The sequence below is a fragment of the Microtus oregoni genome, unplaced genomic scaffold (genome assembly GCF_018167655.1).
Source record: "Microtus oregoni isolate MIOR12 unplaced genomic scaffold, Mior012 000000F_ref0000247, whole genome shotgun sequence".
In the NCBI taxonomy this organism is placed as follows: Eukaryota; Metazoa; Chordata; class Mammalia; order Rodentia; family Cricetidae; genus Microtus; species Microtus oregoni.
In genome coordinates this window covers 83738210-83755324 of record NW_024543059.1, presented here as the reverse complement: position 1 = coordinate 83755324, position 17115 = coordinate 83738210, and the positions used below count along the sequence as shown (strand labels likewise).

General features: G+C 37.4%; 1 protein-coding gene across 1 annotated transcript in view; it reads left to right on the top strand.

Moving 5' to 3' along the window:
- Dpyd (dihydropyrimidine dehydrogenase) overlaps nt 1–17115 on the top strand; it is a 755789-nt gene that overhangs the window by 465143 nt on the left and 273531 nt on the right. The window lies entirely within an intron of this gene.

Here is a 17115-nt window from a genome sequence, read left to right as displayed (position 1 = left end):
TGTTCATGGCCTACAGTAATAAATAGGGAAGCCTATTCTCTTACATACATCACTAGGTCCTCCTTGCAGGGACTAAGGAAATAGACTCCTCAGAGAGCTAACAAGCAGAAGAGATGGAATCAAACTTGGTTCCACCAGATCTGTCCTTATTTCATTTTGAAAATTCAAATTTTAATTAATACTTGTACCTGTATTATTGGAAATAGATGCTTAGAAAAAATACAGCAAAACAAACAAGCAAACACAGGTCAGAAACAAACATTTTAGACTTGAGATGAAACCTGACCCCAAACAGAAAGGAACTGTAGACTTGGAGCTAAGGGTGTCCCAAAGGAAGTGGGATATTCCCATCATCCCAGTTAATGAGGGGAACCATATCTTCACATTTGTTTGAAATGGAGTCGTATTTGCAAATAGCTTTATAGGTCAGGGATCCCTAAGGATTCCCAGATTTTTTTTTTTTTATTCACAAAGAATAGTGTGGAGCTTCTCACCACAGGCCATGCTGGCTGCTGACGACCAGAGAAGTGCTCCAGAGAAGCGATAAGTCAGCGACTTCAAAGTCCTCTAGGATCGAAATCCCCTCGAAAGCTGCTGCTGTTTCCCTTGGAGCTAAGACAGAGGAGCATTTTCAAAGTTAAAATTGAAAGCAGTTCACACATTTGCTGTACAAGTGATCAGGAAAAGCAGAGAGTGGAACATTTTCTCAGTCATTGATTTCTGGAAGGCTCCAGCATCCTGGGCTGTCAGTGGGTGCAGTTTCCCTCATCCTAAAATACAAGTCCTCACATATGGTTGACTACGTTTGTATGAATGGAAAGATGAATTCATATGAGTTTATTCATTGTAAGTAAACAGAGGGAGAATCGTCCTTCTAGGTGATATTGTTTATGTTACATAAACTGATTGTTACATTAACTAGTATGTGTGTATGTGTGTGTGTATGACTGTGACTTTGTGTGCGTATGTGTGTGTGTGACTATGACTTTGTGTGTGTGTGTGTGTGAGAGATATTCCATAGCATTATTGCTCCTGAAAGTAAGGCATTGTACAATAATAATCTTTTTATTGATTTGCAATAATACCTTTTTATTGTTTTGTGTGTTCATATGTGTGTGCATGTTTATACACAGGTATACGTGCATACATGTGGAGGCCAGATGCTAATGTCAGGTGTCTTCCTTAACTGTCCTCTTTAATTTTTGAGGCAAGATATTTCATTGAACCTGAGACTCACTAACTGGGATATACTGTGTGTTCATTGAGCTCCATCTATCCTTTTAAATCTGCTTCCCAGAGCTAGGTTTATAGGTTAATGTCACCAAGTCCAGCTGGGGCATGGGTGCTGGGTATCTGAACTAAGACCGTCTTGATTGCATGGCAAGTGTTTTACTCAATTGAACCCATATCCTCAAGCCCAATCCCCTTTTTTAATGTCTCCCCTTAGACGCCATAATACTTGTTGTAGTGTTTAGGAGACAAGGTTTTCATAGTCTCAGTCTACTAGTCAACATAGACAGCCAATAGTTACATAGATCAACAGCCCTAAAGCATCAGGATTACTAATAGGCACAAAGATCAACAATCCTGAAACATCAGCATTACTTGATTGCTCTTGATAGACTCATCATTTCCTTCATCATTTAGACCGTTTGAAAAGTGTAGCTGAATAGTTGTCACAACTCAGTGGGAAGTATAGCTAACTCATACATGCTCATACACGTTACCACACATGGCAAAAGAGCACACAAGAACATTCCCTTCACGGGGATATAAATAATATAATGTTGTTTGTTTGGTTTTATGCATTGATGATCTCTCAAGATCTCTCTGTCTCTCTGTTTTCCTGTCTCTCTATGTTTCTCTCTCTCTCTCTCCTCTTTTTCCTTCTTTGCAGATCCTGAAATGACAGCTACATATGAATATACATATTAAATAAAATGGCTGTTCTACTGGCTTTCTTGACTTTAATTTGTTAAGAGAAAATATAGGTTAAAAGAAGTCAGAAGCCAAGTGCATAAGTTTGTGCATAAGATTGCTTGTTACACAATCAGGAGAACTTAAATTTGAACCCCAACCACAGAAAAAAAGCTAGCCCCTAGCTGTAAGTGCCTGCAAAGCTAGCTTAGGTGAAATATCAAACTTCCTGTTCAGTCACATGTCTTAAAAGAATAGGGTGAAGAGAGACAGAGGAAGACACCAATGCTCTCCTCTGGCCTCCACCTAGAAGGCACACATATCCACTACACTATACATACATATGCATACCAAGTAGGAAAATATGATGAGAGTTTGTTTTTTTAAGGATAATTTATTTTAATAAAAATTCCTTGAAGTACCCTAAAAGTGACATACTGACTCCATTGTTTGGGTAAATAAAGCAAAGAATCTGACCCTTTAAACCACACCAAATGCTAATCCAAAGAAAGGGCTTCCTTACTCTGTATTATGAGACACTGGGTGAACCACAGATGGAGAACCCAAATATTGCCACTAAGACTCTGCTGTAGGATGTTTTGTGGTGACCACATCACCAGTAAAGAATGTTACATCTCCCATGAAAAGAAAAGGAGACAGAGAGAGGAAGAGTATAGGTGAGTAGTTCTGTATCAACAGGGAAATCATGATGAAGGATAAAGTATTTTCAGGGATTGACAGTTGAAATTGTCTTTTGTGGGTCATTTCAGATGCATATATGAAGTTGTCACCCAGCCAAAGCTGGGCAAATCTATCTATGAAATGTAACCCGTGATTGGATTAGAATGAATATCTTTATAGGATTTATCTCATAGTGTTCATGTCAGTTGGGTATAAAATGCCATCTATGTATCTTCACAATGCCTACAGATTATTTGTTACTAATGGGCAGAGGGTGACTTGTTTCATGATGCTGGAGACTAAACCCAGCATCTTGGGTATGCTGGCAAGTATTCTACCATTGAATTATATCTCCTACCCAGTGATGGTATTTGATACATCGACTCCTTAATGGAAATCACATGTGTACTCCATTAAAGTTCGTAATCAACTCACACAGGGTCCAAGTGTAATAAATCGTGATGAAAAGGCACCCACCTAGACGTGACAAAAAATTTGAGGTTAAATTTACATATAAGCAGTTTTCTATCCAACTTAATTTTTTTCTGAAATATTTTCTTATGCCTTTTTTCATTCCCTTTTGCCATATAATCTGAGAGTGTCTGTCTCAGAGTAGAACAGTTGATAGAGGTATAGCTCTCTGTATGCAATTTACCACACATGTATATATTGTTTACATACCATTTGGAGTGACTATGTTATGTATTTAGAAGTTGCAGAAAACTGGTCTAGCTTAGAAGACCAGTATCTAAGAAGAAATGATACTTAAAGGTACAAATATGTTAAAATCCCAGTGGAGAGGAAATTCATTAGCCTGATTTCAGAAGATCTATGTACGAAGGCTTTATTACGATAGTTTACAAAAATCTGTGGCGTTAAAGGTAACTAAAATGTTTGACAGTGACTACTTACTATATAATGAATTATCCTTAAGTAAACATTGAAAGTCCTTGTCACTTTAAAAATGCACGAGGGGAGTATTCTGCACTGCACTGTCACGAACACTTCCCCACTAGGGAGAAAATGGATTGAGCGACACCTGGGTTCCACTCTGTTTTTATCTGTTTTTTCCTATCTGTTCCTCGTTGAACAATTGTCTCAAGAAAGACCAGCGTGGTGCCTGCAGGAGCTTCCACTCAGCCTTTGCAGTCTGTATTCATTCTTTTATTTACTAAAAATGTAAGAGGTTTTTGTTTTGCTTTTATTTTTTTTGTTCCAGGTCCAGGGCCGGGTCCCATTTGCCTTTTGTTCTTGGAAGTTGAAAAATGTCACATGTTGTAAAAGCGTCTGTCTGAATAGACATTCATGGTCATGCATGTGAAAATGTGTTGGGAGGATTTATGAGACAGGTGGGGATGTGGGCTCCATCTCAGACAAAAATCCTTGTAACAAGCTCTGACGCTGTTTTACTAGGGTGACTTGTCCAGGGTGGGGTGACAGGGTACCTCTCTGCCATTTTATTAAATGATAGGCCAATTGTAAATAATTCAAAAGGATCTGAGCCAGAATTTTGTCTATTGAATATAATTATAGTTGCTCTTTATCTGATTCTAATTAATTAAAAATAAGCAAGGCTGTTGGATTTTCAATGTTTTTTTAAAAAATATATATAACAGTTAGCTACACAGTAAGCATTTAATGACCCCCAAATTCCAGACTTTTATTTGTCCAATTCTTAATTATATATACTTTTATACAATAATTTTCAAGAAAAAGAACGTATGCCTGCAAATTTGCTTTTACACACACTTCAAATAGGCAAAGCATATATAGTAGGAAAAATATATATAATCTATTCTTAATGTACAAACCTTAGCCATGCAATTACTTCGTTTTGAAAGGCTACTTTTTGCTATTTGTTGTGAAAGTTTCAAAGATCATGTAATTATGTGTGGGAGAAGCAAGAGAAAAGATTGCAAAATAAACACCTCATTGTTCTGTAAAAATAGCGTTGGTGTCAACATCTGGACATTTGTGAGCAAGCTGCCAAGCATGAATAATAAGAAAGGGGCACATTTAAGGGACAAAACACTGTTTTCCACTGTTCCAGTCAGTATTAACTACATTGCTCTGAAAAGCAACCAAGTTTATAGCCTGAGAAGGTCCTTCACAGTCTATTTTTGATAAGAACTGAAAAATACATTAAGGAGAGTCAAGTAGTTGAAATAACTTATCAAATTAAAAATAATCTTATGAATTGATAAATTCCAGCAAGAATTTGGGGATCATTTCCTCCTGGTGAGCTTACTGGAGTGTGTACCCTTTCTGCCAGGATGAATTTAAGTGTGCAGGTAATGTCTTGGAGGCATGTAGGTATATGACAGTAGATTGAATAACATTTCTTCATTTTAATTAGATTACATTGCCTTCTGAGCATCTTCATTTAACAGGTAATATGAATTTTACAGGGACTCCTTATACCCAGTGTTTTATTTTTATGGAATGCAAATAAGGCACAAATGCCAACACATTCATTATGCTATGTAAAGTTTATACCAGAAAGGTTTCAATCCCTCTGAAAAAGGTTCTGTCATTATTTCCCCTGTAAATCACATTGTTAACCTCTGAAAGAAAGCACATTGAACCGAAATTTATGAGAAGGATGAAGTCGCCTGCACAATGTGGGAGACGTCATTGGTTGGTTCCTAACTATCCACAGCATATCAAGAGGAAGAAATCAGTTGTTAGTGTTAATGATAAAATAAATGTTTTGGGAGGGCTGGAGAGATGGCTCAGTTGGTAAGAATACTATTGTGCAAGCATGACACCCTAAGTTTAAATCCTAGTATCTATGTGCAAAGCCAGAAATGTGACACTTGTAACATCAGCCAGTGTTGTGACCACAGACAAGAGGATTGCTGGGCCTTCAAAGACATCAGCCCATCTCCACGCATAATGATAAACCCTATCTCAAATGAATACACACAATACATATAAACTACACTTAATTTGCATACATATATACATATCCACAAAACAGGAAAACAAAAATTGTTTGACTCGCTTAATATTATTATTCGCCTTTACTTTTGCAGAGAAAAATCTGGTCTTGTTTTTATGACTGTTAACCAAGGTGCTCATTGGTGCTAAACATCTGACCTGTGGATGTTTAATACCAAAGTATTCTGTGTTTCAAAATGCCACTATGTGCACATTAATTTGCAGAAAAATACAAATCTAAATTTAGGTTTTTTTCTTCCAAAAAGTTTTTTGAAAAGTAATGTAAAATTGATGTTATATAAATCTCATTCCCTTTTAACTAATTATGATCAACAAAACTATTCACATTGAACAGTTGATGTAGAAGCAGACCTACACAGTATGTCAGTTTGTAGCTATCTGTCTCTGAAGCATTTGCATAGATATAATGTTCAAGAAGCATTGTATTGTAGCTCCTATTCTAAAACTGGAATGAGAAGAGAACAAAGATGTTATGTAAAGGAATGATAAAGACTGCTACAAGAAAGAAGCCAGAGCAAAGTGGGAAGGAGTGGGCATTTTAAAGAGTCACTGAAATTGCAGGAAAAACTTGAGGGAATGAAGGAAAGGTGTGCATTTGCCTAGGGAAGAAGAGTCTACTTAACCTGAGGGAAAAGAGAAGTCCAGCTTAATTCACCACTAGCCACCTGCATAGGAGAAGGGTGACATGCAGTACCAGGCCACTCTAGTTAACCTATCCCACCCAAGGAGTGAAAATAAGAAAAGCGTGTGATGTTCACAGTTCTGAATTCTACAGACAGTAAAAGACCGAAATCTAATGAAAGAACTGGAGCACACATCTCCTGGACATCCTAGCACCTCATTACAAAAGCCCTATTTACAGCAGTTCCTTTTATCTGGTGCATCATGTCTGTCTACAAGAAAAACAACAGGGAACACCAAAAAGCAAAATGCAAAATAATGGGAAGAGACAGACAAAGCACGCATCAGAACCAGACATGGCAGGGATGTTGAAATGATCAGACTGGAATTTAAAACAACTATGATTAATATGCTAAAGGCTCTAATGGATAAAATAGACAGCATACAGGAAGAGATGGACAAAGAAGGCAAAGAGACATGCATCCTTAAAAAAAAAAAAAAGAGCCCAAAGGAGATACGAAAGATCAAAAAGCCTAAAAAAAAAAGAGAGAATGCAGTGGCTGGGCTTCTTAGTAGGCTGAACCCAGCTGAAGAAAGGCCCTCAGATTATGCACATATCAATAGAGAATCAGAAAGTAGAAAAGCAAAAAGATCAAACTTTGAAAGAAAAACAGAACCAAGTATGCAGGGACTGGAGGATAACTGCAGACAGGATGATGTCCAGGGTGGAACAAACGGCAGACTGCGGAAAGACTGGAGCTGCTGTTTCAAAGAACAGCTATTGAGAGTCTTCCCAGATAGTGCCAGACACCAAACGGTGGAGCCGGGCATCCCGGAACATTGGGCCGGATAATTATTCCTTCAGACTACACCTAGACGTTTAATTTTCCAATATAAAGATCAAAGATGATAGAACCAGAGCATAAACAAAATCAGGGAAATAACCTTACCTTTAGAATAGCAAATTATATTGCAATTATCCTCAAACCATGTTGAACAATAGGGTGGGGGAAATGTTTAGTCTTGAAAGAATAAAACTACTGATGAGAATACTGGATTCTTCAAAATATCTCTCAAAATGAAGGTAGAAATAAGACTTCCTTAAAAAATAGGAATTTTTACCAAAGAAGAGTGTCAAAGATGGGGAAAGTAAAGGCAAAATAAAAATAAGAAGAACTTCTCTCTCTCAATGTTTTTCAAAATAGTCTCAATTGTTCTAAACATAAGTGCATTAAAATAATCATGACAACCAAGCATTTGATTGCTTACTATATATATATATATATATATATATATATATATATATATGCATGAATGTGTGTATGTGTATGTATATGTGTGTATGTTTATGCTTATATGCAAATAAAATAGATGTGACTAGTGAATCATTTTCTCATCTCTGAGGAGAGGATAAAAAAATGTTTTGCCATACTGTTCCCACTGCCTCTGAAAAGATAGCCTATTATTTGAAAGTGAGTTGGCTAGTTGTCAGTGTATTTTGAAAACTCTAGAGAAAACAATAAAAGTGCATGCATGTCTACAATGTGCTCAGATAATAAGCTCATCAGAAATACATTCATAGGTATGGTAGACATAGATATGCTTCATAAAACAATAATCAGTTAGATTATCAATTATGTATATGAACCACTTGAAAGACAAGTTACAAACATGGATCAAGAAAGAATGCTCTGCTATGTGAGTCTATAAAAAACTGACCTATATAAAATCAATACAGTCTAAAAGAAAATGGATAGGAAAAAACTGGCTATGCTAACCCTAACCCAAAGAAAGTGAAAGTAACTGTATTTATTTTATATTTTACAGACCTCAATAGAAGGAAAGTTCTCATAGGTAGAGAAGGACATCACAAAAATAATGAAGGAATCAGTTTTCCAAAATGTCTTAATTATCTTTTAATGTGCATGCACATGTATTTCTTGTATATATTTTGAGAACAGGACCTCAGACTCTGTGAGACAAAAAGCAATAATTTTTATGGAAGGCATAAGATGACTCCTCCTTCAAAGTTGGTGACATCCTCACTCAGCTGTCAGAAATGGCCAGGTGCAGCAGGCACAAAATCTCCTTGTCACCATCATCATCTGCCTCTAATCAGGCAACAATAACAACAAACACATTCTTTTTCTGTTCACACACAGGTGAGCTTTCACCAAAATAGTCCATGTTCATGGCTGCAAAGCACCTTTAGAAACCATAAACTCTCCTTTCTTACACACTGTGGAAATTAACTAAAACTCAACAGAGAGGTAACCGGAAAAATCCCAAAACATATGGAGCTTGAACAATATGTCCTTATGAGCATGTAGGTCAGAAAAGAAATAAGGTAATATTTTGAACTGACAGTAAAATATAACTGAGAAAGTACCTGGCACACAGGAAAAGCAGTGCTTAGAGGAAAGGGTAGAATATTGATGTATGTATCAGAAAAGCGGGAGCTCTGAAACAAATCATCTGTTTCCTCCTCAATGAAGTAGAAAAAGCTTGATGCGCTCTTGTAATCCCGGTATTCTGGAAGCTGAATTGAGGTAGCTGTTGTCTTGTTAGTGTTGTATTGCTATGAAGAGACACTATGACCAAGAAAATTTACAAAATTAAGTATTGCATTGGAGGTTAGCTTTATAGTTTCATAGGTGTGGTCCATGGCCATTATGGGGGCGGGGAGGGATGACAGCAGGAAGGCAGGCATTGCAAGGGATGAGTACCTGAGAGGTTACATCATATCCATAAATTAGAGGCAGAGAAAGAGAAAGAATGGGCATGTGTGGGGAGACTTCACAGCCCAACTCCAGTGACACATCTCCTCTAACATGGCCACACATCCTAATCCTTCCCTTAAACTGTACAACAACTATGTACATTCCTACTTTGTGGGCTTATGGGGACCATTCTCATTCAAACCAAATTGTGTCATTCAAAAGCAGTATAAAGTACTTAACATATTCAAGGTAGCCTAGGATATGAAACCAGTCCCTGTCTCAAAATATGATGAAAAAAAATGAAGAAAAAATAAAGGAGGAAAAAAAGAAGGGAGAGAGGGTAAAAATTGACTTTAAATTAAGGAAAAATAAAAGAAGATATAGAGCAAAAATCAATGAAATTGAGACCTGATCATCAGTAGAGAAAAGTCAACAAACCAAAGGTTAATATTTAAAGAAATTAATAAAATTTAGAAGGCTCTACTGAAGCTAAAATAAAGAATATACAGTTCAGATTAATAATACTGGATTTGGAAGTGGACAGCACTACAGATATCATGAAACTGAAATAATAACAAAGGAATATTGTGAATGTCTGTATGGCTACAAGTTGATAACTTGCAGAAAATGTTCCAGTTCTATGGGAAAAGCATCTTCAAGCATACAGTATGAAGAGATAAATTTTAATAGGAAAGTAGAAAAAGACAAGATCTCATGAGTATATTGGGAGCATGGGGATCTTGGGGGAGGGTTGAGGTGGAGGGGAGAGGCAGGGAGGGGAGCAGAGAAAATGTAGAACTCAATAAAAATTAATAAAAAATTAATAGGCTTATATCTATTGAACATTGAATTAAAACTGATATTGTATCAAAAGAGCAAGTACCAAAAACAAAGAGTTCATGAGTGAGTTCCACCAAGTATGTAAAGAAGACATCCTATTGATGCTCTATAGTCTCTTCTAGAGGTTAGAAACAAAGCGGATTAATATGAACTCATGCTATGAAGCCAGGTTCACCTTCAAATGAGACAGAGGCATTGCAGGGAGTTATAGATAGACTACCATCTCATGAAGTCATACAAAATATAAGCAAGTCAAATTTAACAATATGCAAAAGAATAATATATTACAATCATGTGGAATTTTTCTCTATTAGCCAATAAACCTGATAAATGGAGACACACATGAAAAAATAAGCATTTGAAAAGATGGACTAGATAACATCATCAAGGAAATGCACACTCAGAGAGTACCAAATAAAATATCTCAAATGCAGACCACCTCCAACACCAAACTCTGTCAAAGATGCAAAACAAATTATCTATCTTCCATTGCTTATGGGATGCAAAATGGATTGACCACTTTAGAAGACCACCACTGATGCCTATGAAAGTAAAAATTCTCGAGCCCTATGATTCAGCAGTGCATCAATATCTACCCAGAAGTTAAAAATTTATGTCTACTTGGAAAATTGCACATGGATGTTTAAAGCAACTCTATTCATAATTGCCCAAACTTGAGAGCAGCAGGATATCAGTCAGTAGGTGAATTGCTGAGCTCGGGTGTACATCTAGACCACTGAGCACTAAAAAGAAGTGAGCTGTCAAACCACAAAACACCTGGAGTAACTTATAGCTCATCTCAGTAACTGGAAGCAAAGGATCTGAAAAGCCTGAAACTGTGGGATAGTTAGCATGTGGAGAGAAGAGATGAAAGTACAGTGTGGAAGAGTCTTAGGGATAGGAAGCTACCCTGTGTGGGAATGTCCTGAGGATTTAACCACTAATGTGGATTCCCCTCTGTATGCTGTGAATATGTTTTATTACCATTGGTTAATAAAGAAACTGCTTTGGCCTATGGCAGGGTAGAATAGAACTAGGTGGGAAAACCAAACAAAAATACAGGCAGAGAGTAGGCAGAGCCAAAGAGATGCCATGTAGCTGCTGAAGAAGACAGATGTCAAACCCTTCCCAGTAAGCCATAGTCTTGGGTTGATACACACATTAATAGAAATGAGTTAATTTGCAATGTAAGAGTTAGTTAATAAGAAGTCTGAGCTAATAGGCCAAGCAGTGTTGTAATTAATATAGTTTCTTTGTGATTTTTTGGGGTCTGGGTAGCTGGGAAACCAGCATGTAGTCTCTGCTTTCAAACCACTATTTATTTATCCAAAACCCCAAGATGTTAAACACAAAGAATGAATGCAAGGTGTGAATTCTGGGTGAAGTTAACTGGTCAGTTAGGTTAATTAATTGCAATTGGACAAATTTAATGAGAAATGCTACTAGTGGAGAGGCCATACATGTGTGGAGACAGGGCAAGGAGCATATAGGAATATATTTTAATTTCTCTTATTTTCAATTCAGATGCAAAAATAAAATTGCTCTAAAAATAAAGTCCTGTATGTAACAGAAACTAGTACCAGACAACTATTATGTGCATTATAGCAGTGTTTTTGGGGGGTGGTATATGTTCTAGGTATGTGTTTGCATATGTGCTCTATGTCTTTATGAGTACATATATGTGTAGTATATGCATATGTGTATATTGTCATCTGTCTGTGTATAGGTATGTGTGGTATATGTGTGTATTAGTATCTTAAGTGTGTGTTATATACATGTGTTGCTGATGATAAATTTGGATATATACTGCTGTTTGCAGCATATGACGTAATCCTAATAAATGATAAGCCAAAAAGTTAAAAAAATCATAATAATACAACACTTCCACCCACAGGTATTTATTAAAATAATACGAAGTGAGAGATAATGATGAACCTAGTGATAAACCAAATTAGCATATTCTCCCTTTGAATAGAGTGAGGGATATCGTGGTAGGAAAAGTACACACACCAATGATGCAGCGTGACCAGAACTAGTTTAGAAGAGGATGCTCCTCATTGAGATTTCTAGTGAAATGGTGATTCTGTCTCTGAGGATAATGAGGGTAGTATGAGACAGATAAGTCCTTCTTAGTCTCCTGGGATAGAGAGCTGGCATACTGCCTGATGGTGTAGTTGTACAAGAACAACCCATGTTGAGAAACGAACGGAAGCCTAAAAATATATATGTTGCCATGTTCGTGAAGGCATTCAGTGGGATATGTGGAGATAAGGGAAAGCTGAGTAACTGAGCCACATTATCCAGATCCAAATGAACTTCTCTTTAGCCCAGTGTTCAGGAAATCAGGTATCACCTCATTACTTCTTAATGACTTAGTCTTCCTTTTTATTTTATTTTTAAGAGCTTAAAAAATTATTCTCTTTTTCCCTAGAAATGACACACATTTGCAGGGAGTTGGGACTTGGTTTAGGTTGGAGGTAGAGGTGGAAGCTGTGGTGGGGTCTTCAGGGCTCCCAACATGCCAATTCCCCTTTCACATTTTTTTGATAAGAGCTCCCCAAAACTGCAGAGTTTTCCCACAGTTATTCTAAGCTCCAGTGTCGAAGTGTAGAGTGTATGGGAATGCGGTTGGGAGCCAGGGGACTTTGTTCTCTCTGTCTCGCAGAAAAACCGAGCTCTGAGTCAGTTTCCGAATGTTTGATTTTTCATATTGGATGCTGGGTTTCAGGAAGGAAGTTGTGTGTTGGTTCTTGATTGTAACTTTCTGAGATCAGAACAGGATTGGCAGTTCTGGGATGCAAAAGGTGCCCTTGACTGTGTCCCCTGGCCTCACCTGGCAGCTCCCTACCCATGAACAAGCAGGCCCGTCCCTCCCAGAGGGACCTAGGACCTGGAATTTGGTCAGTGATAAGTAAGACATTACAGAGAGTAGGAGAAAGGGAAGGAGATGATTTGGGAGAGTGCCTTCCCCTGGCTGGGGAAGGGAGGTGTGTGCTAGCTGACTTGAGACCCAGTGTTCATATGGGGTGTGGTGTTGTAAGTGGCCACTTGTTTGTTCCCAGCTGCTCAGCCCTGAAATAACTACACAGAAACTGTATTAATTAATTCACTGCTTGTCTCATTATCTCTAGCTTCTTATTGGCTAACTCTTACATATTAATTTAATCCATCTCCATTAATCTGTGTTTCGCCATGTAGCTGTGGTTTACCAGATAATGTTCTCTGTGTCCTGCAGGACTGCATGGCTTCTCCTGACTCTGCCCTCTTTCTCCCATTATTCCCCTTATTCCCCCCACCTCCCACCTAATTCTACTCTGCCCTATCAAGAGACCAAGGCAATTTCTTTATTAACCAATGGTATTCACAGCATACAGAGGGGAATCCCACATCAGTTGGTGTGGGGCATGCATCCTAAATTTTGTGGGGAATTACAAGTCTGAGGTATGGGCTTCCTGAAGGCTCTCCCTGGATGGTGTGTTTCCATGCAGTGGTAATCAACCCCAGGTGTGCTAAACTTTGCATCCAGGATTCCTTCAAACCTCTCTCAGGACACCATATATAGAAGGCTGATCTCTACCAGAAGCCACAAGATCCCAAGTCTTTTGCTCCTGCACCCAGAATGCTCAGACCACTCCCCAAGTCTAGATCCAAGAGCCTAGTGATGGTGTCTTAGTCTTCCCTTTTAGGATTTCCTGGGTCAGTCTACTTGCCTGTCTAGCTTGGATAATATTCACAAGAATACAGGCAAATAACCTTTGACAAAGAAGGGAAATGACTTAGCTTCCAAAGATTCATATAATAAAATTTGACAATAAAACTCAGCATCTGTAATGTAAATGTAAACCTATAGGTTTTCTGCAAATGTGTGATTAAGAAACAAATGATTATTCAGAGCAAAAATGTTACAACCAGGCATTTCAAACTTTTGGTCTGTTTTTATTAGACATACAAGTGGTTGGTTATTTAACCTACTGAGGTGAACCCCCACCCCCTTATTTGGAAAGTGGAGGTGAAATATCTATGTTGCACTTCTCTAAAAAATTAGAGATAAAATGTGTGCAATATGATGGGCAAAAATCATGCTAGCACTGTATAGGTTAACCCTGGCTGCTGTATTCACCTAGAGGTGACAAGAGCTAACTTTCTCTGCATACAAGTACATCCCAGAGTTAGGGCCAAAGAACTAATTTAGTTCACAACCATGGCTGTTTACATTTTCCTTTATTGGACTAAGCTGCATGATTCTTCTGTTCTGAGCTTGTTCCCTTCTTTGTAACCAAGTTCTAAGTGACCTAGAGTCAGGTTTCTCTCTGGGTTCCAGAAAGACATACACTAGAGAGCTTATGTGTAGATGACTTATATAGTGGTCTCTCCTCTTCCAGTGGGTTAGACAGACTTACCTGCATGGCACATAGAATTTTCAAGGCCGCAAGGGAGTCTCCAGCCTCTTCTGGCCTTAATTGGCCTCTGTCAAATCCCTTCTGCCAAGTTATGTTGATTAAAATATGTCACAAAGTCAATCCCAACCGAGGATTCTGTAAGCAAACTTCCTTTCTTGGTGGGAGTGGCTGCACATTCCAAAGCAGAAGGTTGGATTCAGAAAAGTGAGCACTGTTTCTCAATCTGCCTCAAGAGGACTAGGGGTAAAACATAATCAACCACTACCTCTCATGTAAACTGAAAAGATAGGAAATCAATATGATACAGCCTTGATATAGTAGAGGGAACTCAGGCTCAAAGCTCAGGGCTCAGTCCCTGCCTCTACTATTGATTAACTTGACCCAGGAAAGTAACTTGAATTGTCTATGTCTCACTATAAGGTCTTTAGTATAAGGTTCTGAAAATTCATGCTATTGTAGGGAATAAATGAGATAATGTATATGAAAGTGTGGATTCAAAAGCAAAGATTAAAACAACGAAAACAGTCATTCTTTATATATAAGTATAATATACTTTAGAAATCATGATCTTCTTTATTTCTGGTTTTTGAGACAGAGTTTCTCTGTTTAACAGTCCTGACTGTCCTGAATTCGCTTTGTAGACCTGGCAGGCTTTCCTGGAGCTCAGAGAGAATTTCCTGCCTCTACCTCCCAAGTGCTGGAATTTTAATGCTTGTGTCACCACTGCCCAGTTTATCATGAGGTTCTTAAACCTGAATAACTTATTGGAATAAAGAAATGATCTTAAATATGGAAACTAGAATTAGTAGTAATATTCATAATTATTAATAATAATGTTATCTGGAATTCATTTTCTTGGTACCTTCTCCTTTTCCTACTTCTCCTACTTCTCCCTTTTCTTGTTTTGTTTTGTTTTTCAAGACAGGCTTTCTCTGTGTTGCCCAGGCTGGCTTGGAACTCACTCTCTACACCTGAGTACTAGGATTAAAGGAGTGTTTCACCACACCTGGCTCAGCTATCTTTTTAAATATTTATTTAAAGCAAGTATTTAATGAGGCCCAATTGCATATATGGTATGATATATAGAGAGAGCCCTTCACTCAAATTTTATGTCATCTTTAAAAGTATATATAAACAATTGCATGTCACATAGAAAAAACGTAAATAAAATATATGACAGGATCTCAGAAATGGTGCGAACATGAGGAGTGATCAAAAGGAGACAAAACAGCAACACTTTGGGGGCTGCATTGTTGCATTTCGGTTAACTGCAGTAAGACGCCGACCAAAAGCAATTCCAGGGATGACAGGGTTAATTTCACCCCTCAAGTCCTGGTAATTGTCCATCCCTTAGAGAAGTCTGAGCAGAAACTCAGGGCAGCAGGCCAGAGATGGGAGCTGAATCAGGGTCTGTGGAGGAGCACTGATCAGTGGCTTGCTCTTCTACCCCCTCTTTGCTAGTTTTCTTATACAACCCAGGACCACCTGCCTAGGGAAGGTGCCACCCACAATGGGATGGACACTCACACTTCAATCATCAATTGAAATAACTTTTTAAAGTTTTATCCACAGGCCAATTTAATAGAAATCATTCTTCAACTGCTGACTCTAGTTGTAACACGTTGACATAAAAAGTAACTAGTACAGGGACATTTCTAGAATCTGCAATGGTGGGCTTTTTTTTTTTTGATAGAAACCATTGCTGATTTTTTTTCTTTTTTAAAACAGAAATTATGTCATTGTTTAACTTTATTCTTTACTGCTTTTGTTTGTTGAGTCAAACCTTTCTATTTAATTTTGACCAGCCAGTAATTTGCCTTATAGACCAGGCTGCTCCCAAACTGCTGAGATCTTTCTGTCTTTCTTCCCTTGCCTGTTGGCTGGGATTACAGGCATGCAATAACAGATCAACCTTCTTTAACTTTAAATATCACTTTTCTGTGTTATAAATAATTGTATCCAGAAACCAGTTGTGAATCCCCAGGTGACTTTAAGACAATTTTAAAGACAACCTAATAAAAAATAAGGATAGCTTATATGGATATTGTTTTTATTGATGATCACTAAATAAAAAGTGAAAGAAATATAATATAAAAGGTTTTAAATATTCAGTGTGTGCCTTCCAGGAAAACTGTATTAATCTCACTCTAATCAGACCTGTACTAAGACAGAAAGTACACTTAGAGTTTGAATGTGTACATCAGTTAATATTTAATAAATGTCATTTTCTAGCTTCCATGTTTTTACTATCTTCTGTGCCATTCTGGCATAACCTACTCAATGTAATCCTAGTGGTGTTGGGAATGGTTTGGTTAAATGGCTTGACGAAGTCTAACTTTGCTACATGTAATTTACAGATGCTCACCTCTGTCACTTTGAACATTTTACCTACTAAAAAATTTACTCTGTCTTGAAGCTGAAACTTTGGCTGGATTTCCAATGTAGCTCACAATATAGTTGTGGAATACAAAAGCATTCTTGACATTGTGTTTCAAACATAAAGTTAAAGTCAACTGGAAATCGGACAAGAGATCCTGTTCATGACCAAATGAAAATTTTAGTCTGTTCTTCACCTTGATTTCTATGAAATAAACTATACTGTTATTTGGTTTAAGTGGCTTTAAACAAAAATTATTGTATTTATCCCATAAGTACGTGGGATAATCAAGTTGAAAATAATTGACCACTAATTTCTATTCTTAACTTTGAACTATAAACGATGGCAATTGAGGTAATCTAACAGCTCTTTTTTGGTAAGTGCTCACACACATAGTTTTTAATCTTTGTGCTATTTTCAGGGAGAAAAGTATGCAAAATCATTCTGATAAATTGTTATAGCTGGCATTTTAGAATGCTTTAGAATTTTAATAATTTATGAAAATTAAATATTTGCACAAGTATATACTTTCTTGGGTTACATTTATGAGCTAAGGGGAAACTCAGAACTACGGAAAATCTAATTTGAATGTGGTGGA